This window comes from Dromiciops gliroides, chromosome 1 (assembly GCF_019393635.1).
Source record: "Dromiciops gliroides isolate mDroGli1 chromosome 1, mDroGli1.pri, whole genome shotgun sequence".
Classification (NCBI taxonomy): domain Eukaryota; kingdom Metazoa; phylum Chordata; class Mammalia; order Microbiotheria; family Microbiotheriidae; genus Dromiciops; species Dromiciops gliroides.
Window position 1 is genome coordinate 296,746,732 of NC_057861.1, and position 9,566 is coordinate 296,756,297.

General features: G+C 37.2%; 1 pseudogene; it reads left to right on the plus strand.

The window, feature by feature from the left end:
* The first annotated feature begins 6,299 nt into the window (after positions 1–6,299).
* LOC122748603 lies at positions 6,300–6,630 on the plus strand (annotated as a pseudogene).
* Positions 6,631–9,566: the final 2,936 nt, after the last annotated feature.

Sequence of the window (9,566 nt, forward strand, 5' to 3'; positions counted from 1 at the left end):
ATTGACTTTTATTCTCTTTATAAGTTACTATTTTTATTACATTATATGATTAATATTACTGACATTTTGTTTTTATTTGTAAAATTATATGATAGAGGAAAGAAATCTGGGAAGTCTTTGATGTGCCTCCTAGATTTTTGTTGAATAGATTTTAAAGAGTTTAAGAGGAAAGCTAGGCAAGATCCTAGGGAGTAAAATATTTCAATATGACCTGGCCCAAGAAGGATAGAAGATGCTCAAGATTAGACCTTGGAAAATGCAAAAGGAAACAATTCTAAATAATGAGGAAAAATGGGATTAGTCTGAAGAGACCAATGTGGTTGCAGGGAGAACTGATCATATAACAGATTTTTTTAAAAAAAAGAAAACTGCAGAGGATGGAAGCAAGGTCAGGTAAAAGAAGATGAAAATAAGAGTGTGAGTTTATTAGGTAAAGTAGTGTCAAGGGTAGAATTCATAATAATATATATTTTCAGATACTGCCAATGTAAGAATTTGTTTTGCTTGACTCTACATATTTATTACAAAGGCTTTGCTTTTCTCTTTTCCTTTTTTTTCCATTGCAGGTTGAGTAGGAGGTCAAGGGGGGATAAGGATAGAGAGCTAGAAAAACTACAAACAAAAACAAAACAAGACAAGAAAAGAGGGTTATTGAAGAATCTTTTTGAAAAATGCACAGGAGAAAATAGAAGCAAATACAAGTAGGACATTTTTGAAAGTAAGAGTTTGAAATAAAGCAAGCTGTATAAGATAGAACTATGTAATGTAATATATAATCTTTTGTCTTCTACTGTGAATATGGAAATGCCCATTTTATCTGGCATTTAAAAAATTTAGAATATATATTTTTAAATAAAAAAACTATCAGGAATGGTAAGACTGAAGGAGCAACTGCAGACAAGGGAATCTAAGGACAGCAAAAGGGTCATTTTTTAAAGCATATTGAGGGGAAAAAAGAATTAAGTAAGAAACAAGACTTTCCCAAGGGTCGGTGGGGTGATGATAACTCATAACAGGGGGAAGATAGAACTGCTCAATTCTAGTTTTGTTTCTGTTTTCTCTGCAAAGGAGAATAACCTTTACATTGTAAATGAAAGAACAGCAACAACAACAACAACAAGACCAACAGGGAGTTGATACTTTAGATAAGTACCAAGAGAGAACTGAACTGTCTGATGAATTCAAGACACCCAACACAGAGAAACACTATTTTCAGATTCTGGAGGAATTGATTATTAGGATTGTTCAGTTGTGTCAGTGGAAAACTAGAGGGGTGCCACAAGATTGGAGGGGCAAATATTGTTCCAATTTTCAAAAAGAGGAAAAGAAAATAGAGCTACCTTGGTCTTCCCCAAAACTCAGCTCAAATCCCACTCTCTGCAAGAGGTCTTTCTTGCTCCTCACTTCCCCAACTTCCCAGAGCTTTCCCTCTGAGAATACATTCCATTTACAAATGCATTTTAAGTTACATAGTTTTTGTATGTTGTCTGCTTCATTAGAATGCAGTCTCCTGGATTCCTGAATTATCACTAAATTCGATAAGAATCAGAAGTCAGTGAGTAAACACTTATTAAGCACCTATTTATTATATGCCAAGCACTGTGTTAAGCTTTTGGGATACAAAGAAAGGCAGAAGACAGTCCCTTACCTCATGGAATTCCTCCTTATTTTTATCCCCTTCTACTCTATTCTCAGTTCTTTTCTTCTGTTCATGGACTATACCCTTACTTATTTCATCTTATTTTCTTAACACGCAAAAGAGGTAGAACTTGTGATAGTATCAATTTGAACTCTCTCCCATTTTGTGTACCATTTCTATTTTATTACATTTTAAAATCTTTCCATTGTGTGTAGTCATTCATTCATTTATTCTTTTAGCTTTATTTTTGGTAAGACCTACTGTGTCTCACTTAGAAATAAATATCTTTTCATGAAGTAATCAGTTTTGTGTGTTGAGAATCACTCTGTTGGCTGAGGCATGAGGGTTCATGCTACCTTCTGGCATTATCAAACTCACTTATTCAAGGCCAGGTTGTCCTATTGCTATGACATCTCTCTCTGTCTCTGTCTCTGTGTCCCTGTCTCTGTCTGTCTCTGTTTCTCTCTCTCTCTCTCTCTCTCAGCTATCTATCTATGTATCATCAACTTCAAATATAAAGAATGAAATAGTTCCTACTTTCAAGTGTACATTCTGATGGAAGAGACAACAACATATATTAGCATAAGCAGAATGAATATAAAGAGAATAAATGCAAATAAATACAAGGTAGTTCAGAGTGAGGGCACTAACATTCATAGGGAATGAGGAAAGGCTTCATGAGGAAGATTGTGCTTTGGCTGAGTACTGAAGGAAGAGAGGGATTCTTTGAGGCAGAATTGAAGGGGGAGTGTTTTCCAGGCATGTGGGACAAAGGCGAAAGCACAAAGGTGCGGGGGGGGGGGGGGGGGGGGCACTAGGTGTCAAAGTGGTTAAAGCTCTGGCCCTGGATTCAGGAGGACCTGAGTTCAAATCTGGACTCAGACATTTGACACTTACTAGCTGTGTGACCCTGGGCAAGTCACTTAACCCTCATTGCCCTGCAAATTTTTTTTTTAAAAGCACAAAGATGAGAAATGGGAGGCCAGTTTGGCTGGATCCCAGAGCTCAGGATGGATAGTAATAAACAATAAGTTGGAAAAGTAGGTTGGGGTCAGGTTACAGAGGATTTTAAAAGCTAAACAGTGGAATTGTTTTTGATCCTAGATGGACAAGGAAGCCACTGGAGTCTATGGAGTAGGAGAGTGATATGGTCATCATATTTATGCTTAAGGAAAATCACTTTGGCAGTTGTATAGAGGATGGACTAGAGGGGAAATAAGACTTAAAACACCATATAAAAGTGCATCATGATGATGATGATGAAGAAGAAGAAGCATAGCTTAAAGTTTGTCGGAGCACCCCTTTGTCACACAGAATGTAATTTCCCAAAACGAGTAAATTGTAGATAAGATGGCCTTTTGTTTTCCTGTGTTGATTCTGAAAAACTTGACTTTTCCCTTTTTCATTGTTCTGAGAATTTATGGAATATGAGAGAGTTTAATGGCTGAAAGAGTTTAATACATATTCTATTCCCTTAATGTTTTTGTGCTTTCAAATGTTTTACTGTTATTGCAATCTCTGATTATGAAGAGTGATGTGTATCATTTAATACAAATGTGTTAATCCTATTACTTGGCTTGAGTTTCTGTCATAAATGTGCATTTGAAGGGAAGGATATGAAGGGGAGGAAACTGAAGAGTCTACTAGGTGTGTCTGACTGACTATATTGGTGATGAAGGCTGCATTCCTGTTTGCTGCAGATATAAAAGGCTCCACTGCCAAGTTAACTCCTCTGATAATCAGGAAAATTGAAAGGAAAAGAATTACTCATATTTTTATTTGGAAAGAGTTTATGTATATGTCATGAATTACCTCTAGCCAGAGGAAAGGGAAAAGATGACAAATGGTTTTTCAGAGGAGGAATATTTTAAATGGATGATGAGCTGACAAGAGGCTTTTGGATGAATTCACAAATAAGCAAGAGGGATCTGAAAGAAAAGGCACTTAAATATGGCATCTATATTAGCAATTCTGGGAATGAATAATAAAATTGAAGTTAGCTTAATTATATGAAGGAGTCTGTCAGTCTGACTGACTTAACTGACAAAACTTACCTGCGCCCTAAATCTTCCCAATGGAAGGGAAAGAAAATGACTTGGACATGAACAGATTTTCCTTCCTCTCTTATTGCAGAGCTCTGATGCTTCTGGTTTTGATGAATTGCTCGAACTACCTGGCTAGCTTGAAGGAAAAGTTATGTTTTTACATTTATATTAAACAAAAAATCATTGGCTTTAAAAATAAATCAACCCATCCGACGGGATTGCTTTTCTTTCATTTGTTTGCTATCAAGTATGAGTTAAAGGTTACACACAGAACAATTGCAGCAGTGCAATCTACACTTCCAGGTAGCAGTAAAGCCCTGTAAACCAATAACTATCACAAACTGGAGAGATGTCATAGACCTGATTCATTACCCCTGTTCTCAGAGTCCTTTTGTTTTTATAAGACGCTGAGATATGCTCCATTTTCTCTGCCTATGAGGATTATTAAGGCACCCTTTGACCTGTCCTTTTGGCCTTATCAATAAATAAAGAAAAGAAATCCCTTCTTAGGATCATATTGTTTTGGGGTAGATACATAATATGAATGACAGTGACCAAATCTCTTTGCTTTTTACTGGGTATGCATAGAACAATGGTCATTCATGAATACATTTGTAAATTCTGAGGGCAAGGTTGCCTCACTACAGGACTCCAATATGTTAATGGATATGTGATCTAAATAATGTGGGCATTTTTTCCACCTGTCCCTGTTTATCCTGTGTCTTCCTGTAAGTTCACCAGAGGGATTTCACCCATTGTTTCGGGTTCCTCTATTATAATTTTAGGCATCGCAATGAAACCAATGTAGCATACAAGCTGTCCACAATTAGGCTATTCTTCATTTCCTGTACGAATGGACCATGATCTTTTCAATCATACAAATTCCACTGTTTAGCTTTTAAAACCCTCTGTAATCTGACCCCAACATACTTTTCCAACTTGTTGTTTATTACTATCCCTCCTGAGCTCTGGGTTCTCACCAAACTGCCTTCCCATCTCTCTCACTTTTGTGCTTTATTTGCATTGGCTCTCCTACATGTCTGGAATATACTCCCTCCTCAATTCAGATCCTTATTATTTCATCAAAATGGATCTCTTCCAAGTTACTAATGATCAAAATAATTTAGTTGCTAAAATCAAAGTTCTTTTCATAATCCTCATTCTCTCTAACCTCTGTGCAGCCTTTAATACTGTTGATCACACTCTTCTCCTGGATACTTTCTTCGTTCTAGGTTTTGGGGACAGCACTCTCTCCTGGTTCTCCTTTTACTTGTCTGTCTACTTCTTTCCATCTCCTCCTCCAGACAATGTTCTCTGACTTGAGGTATCTCTTGGGGTTTTGTCCTGGGTTCTCTCCTCTTTTCTATACTACTTCTATTGGTGTTCTCATAAGCTTCCATAGATTTAATTATCATCTCTATGCTGATGATTCTCATCTACTCATCCTGTCCCAAACATTCTGCTGATCTCCATCTTGCATTTCCAACTGCCTTTTAGACATCTCAACCTGGGTGTCTACTGGATATCTTAAACTCAATACATCTAAAATGGAATTCATTATCTTTTCCCCTAAAACCTCCCTGCCTTCTTTCTTCTCTGTTGCTGTAGAAGGCCACATCATCTTCCAAGTCCTTCAGTCTTGCAACCTAGGATACATTTTGAATTCTTCACTATGTCTACCTCCTCCCCCCATTCTATCTTTTACCAAGTCCTGTCAATTTTACCTCTGCAATATCTATTGCATATGTCCCCTTCTCTCCTCTGATACTGATATCACTTTAGTGTAAGTGCTTGCCACTTCATGCCTGGATTATTGTAATAGCCTACTGGTGGGTCTGCATGCCTCAAGTCTCATCCCACTCCAATCAATCCTCCATTCATCCATTAAAATGACTTTCCTAAAGTGCAGGTCTGGTTTTGTCATCCAGCTACTTAAACTTTAGGAGCTTCCTGTTTATAGGATTGAAAACAAAATGGCATTCAAAACTATAACCTAGCCCCTTCCTACCTTTCCTGTCTTCTTAGAACTTATTTCCCAACAGATACACTTTAATCTGGTGACATGAGTTTCCTGACTGTCCCTGAACACGATTCTTCATGTTTCAGCTAAAAGTATTTTCTCCGACTGTCCCCTATGCCTGGAACACTCTCCCTCTTCCACTCTGACTACTGACCTTATTGTATTCTTTTAAGTCTCAACTAAATCCCACCTTTGACAGAAAGCCTTCCTCAACTCCTCTTAATTTCTGTGCCTTCCCTCTGTTAATTATGTACTATTTATCCTACATGTAGGTTGCTTTGTATATATTTATTTTCATGTTGTCTCTCCCATGGATTGTAAACTCATTGAGAGTAGGGACCTGTTTTTGCCTCTATTTTTTGTATCTCCAGCACTTAGTGCATCGGCATAGTGTTTGGCACATGCAAGACAATTCATGTTTACTTCTTGGTTGATTGATAGCTGTTGAGCAATTCATCTAAACTCTTAAGGCTGCAGTTTCTTTATATATAAAATGCAGAAGCCACCCGATCTTCCCCAAACGCCCACGCCGCCCCAGCAGCCAGTGCCTCCCAAGCAGGCAGAGCCACTTGAGCAGCCCGAGCCATCGGAAAAGATGGTGAAACAGATCGAGAACAAGGAAAACTGACTCAGAATTGAAATATGCTGGAGAAAAATTAGTAGTAGTTGACTTCTCAGCAACATGGTATGGACCATGCAAGATGATCAAGCCTTTCTTTTATTCACTTGGTGAAAAGTACCCAGATGTGATCTTCATAGAAGTGGAGGTAGATGACTGTCAGGATGTTGCTGCAGAGTTTGAAGTGAAATGCATGCCAACATTTCAGTTCTATAAAAATGGAAAAAAGGTGAATGAGTTTTCTGGAGCCAATAAGGAAAAGCTCTAATCAACCATTAATGAATTCAAGCAATTGTGGATCCTGTGAACAGTGTGAACAACTGTCAGCTGTCTAAATTATATAGCTTATAATTTTTTATATTTCAAAAAAAAAGATCAAATGTATCAAGAGTATGTATCCAAATAACATTTGACTATAAATAACAATAAAATGTAAATTCTAAAAAAAAAATAAAAATGCAACGGAGATCATTTAATTTAATAGCCTAAATAACCTCTAAGATTCCTTCTTACTTGAGATTTGTGACCCAGCATTCTTAAGATCTCTTCTATCTCAGAATTCTATGATTCTATAAGGTTGAATTCAGCTTTTCATTCTGCTCCCCTCCCTTCCCTCAATAAATAACATATTTCTTCCCCAAGAAGGTGCCCAAATTGGTATCCTAAAGTGCTCCCCAGGTGTCGTTACTACTAAATTCTCCCCCTTCCCAAGTGAATTGTACTTGTAGTCTATCACAAACTCAGGCGTTCTGGGTCTTCCAAAGTATATAAAGTGGTTGTTGTTCAGTTGTGTTTGACTATTCATAATATCATTTGGGGTTTTCTTGGCAGAAATACTAGAGTGGTTTGCTAATTTTACAGATGAGGAAACTGAGGCAAACAGGGCTAAGTGGCTTTCTCAGGCTGAGGACAGATTTGAACTCAGGAAGATGGGTCTTCCTAACTCCAGGCCTGGTACTCTATCTCCTGTGCCATCTAGCTGCCTTATGTTTAAGTTAGCAATCATTTAATCTGTTAAATGTGTAACCAGTAAGCAGTGCCATTTAGCAAGGTTGTCATAAAGGTAGAGAAATGGGAAAAAAAAAAAGAGGAACTTTCTCCTCAATTTCACCTTTGGAATTTTTGTAGGCAGGTCAGAATCTTTCCTATCTCCTCTCTTAGCCAGCCAGCCAGTCTGGGGACATGACCATCCCTTGTTCAAACCCTCTATTCTGCCTCTAATTAGGAACCGGGAACAGATCAGTTGAAAAAAAGAAAGGAAGAAAATTACAATGAATGGAACAAATTTTGCCTGCAGGTGATATGTTTTTGAGAAAAATGCCATCCTTTTCTCTTAGTGTCTGTTTCACCACCTAAATCTGTTTATACTTGACTGAAAAGTGTGGGATAAAAAGTCCTGAGTTACATGGTATTCTTTCTCTCCTAATGAGAAACTTATATTTCTCAATAAAATAAAATTGTAAGATGTTCTTAGGATTACAACTTAAAACCCTAAAGGCAAGATGAAAACATAGCTCTTTTTGACTGAGGTTCCAAACTCTGTCCTATTTAGATTTGTGTACTGCAAGCTATTCACTGGTCCCCTCCATTATAATTCTCTGTACACAGTAGCAGGCATGAATCCTTACAAGTAATTACCAGTGATAGTTTTATATGAAAATATTAAGAATTCAGGAAGTTTAAGAAAGCAATTATGTAGATTTTTACTGACTGTAGTTAGTCAAGGGGAAAGGGAAAGGAGAGTAAAATTTTCATTGATCTTTTGCTGATTTCAAACAGCTTCAGTCTATCAGTCTTTTCTAATCAGAAGGCTGGGGTCACACAAGGCAAATCTAGAACAACCAGACTTTAGCTTCTGAACCTGAACAAAACAAAACAATACCAAAACAAACAAACAAACAAACAAACAAACAAATAAACAAACCTGTAGGAGCTTCTCTCTCTGATGATCTGACAATCCCTACACTGCTCCACATATACCATCCTGCTACTCCTCTTTTCATTCTGATCTGTTCAGCCATCTCTTCCCAGAATCCTTCCCACTGAACTCTCAAGATCTTCTTCCAGGTGTGTGTGTGTGTGTGTGTGTGTGTGTGTGTGTGTGTGTGTATGTTTGCAGGCATATGTGCATACATGCATGTATGTGCAGGAATACTTGCCCTTCCACATGTTTAATACATTTAATTGTCAGAACTAAAATTTCTAAAAAGTCTATGCTTCCTGCAGGAAAAATCTATCTGAACCAAATATCTAATTGCATTCCTCCACAAGGTCTTGAATATTTTAAGTCCCACATAAAATCATATATGATTTACTTGATACCTTAAATTACATAGCACAGAATCAAAGTAAAAGCATCACTTAACAGAACAAAGATAATCACCTAGTATCTCATGTAATCAATCATTTTAGGGTGCCGCTCATAGCAAATACCAACAATAGATTCAACAGACGTAGTACAATGCAAAGTCTCACTTGATAGGTTATTTTCCTAACTATAAGTATAAATGCCATACAGGATACAATAATGCACATATCAAAGTAGTACATGAATAACCAGAGAACAAAAGCAAACATGTATAACAGAAAGAAAAGGTAAAGCAATAATAATACGAGTAGGCCAAAAGACTCACAAAGTGTACAGGAAAAAGATATACACAAAAATGAAGTATCAATAGAATGAAAGACGAGCTGCCTAGAAAACAATCTCCAAATGAGTCAAGTCAGTGATATATGGGCACATTAAGGCACATTACCAACATAAGAGAATTCAGACTTGGACTGGTGATGTGCAAAACTATGCAAATTGCGGTAAGCAGCAATTGAAGTGGTTATATCCAGAACAGGTATCTGAGTGGCAATTTGGGGGAGGATAAAGAAAGGATGAAAATATTTATGAATTCCATGAAGTCAGAGGAGAATGTGAGGTAGCTTAATATATATAAGAACACACTAACAGGAACAGAGGGGGACTTGGGCTATATGTACACATCATTCACCCCATATCACTTTTAGTTGGAGCTATGTAGGAAATACTTGGATAAATCCAGGTTTACTCTGTTGCCCATGTCTTTGAGAGGCCATGACAAAGTGAGGGTGAGGGATGGGGGCTTTAGAACAGCAAATGTAAAACATTAGATACACATACTCACATGATATATGTTTATACATATACACATTATATCAATTCTCTCGATCAAAGGCTATATCATAGAGAAATTGCCTGTTTAAATTTAGAAGTTT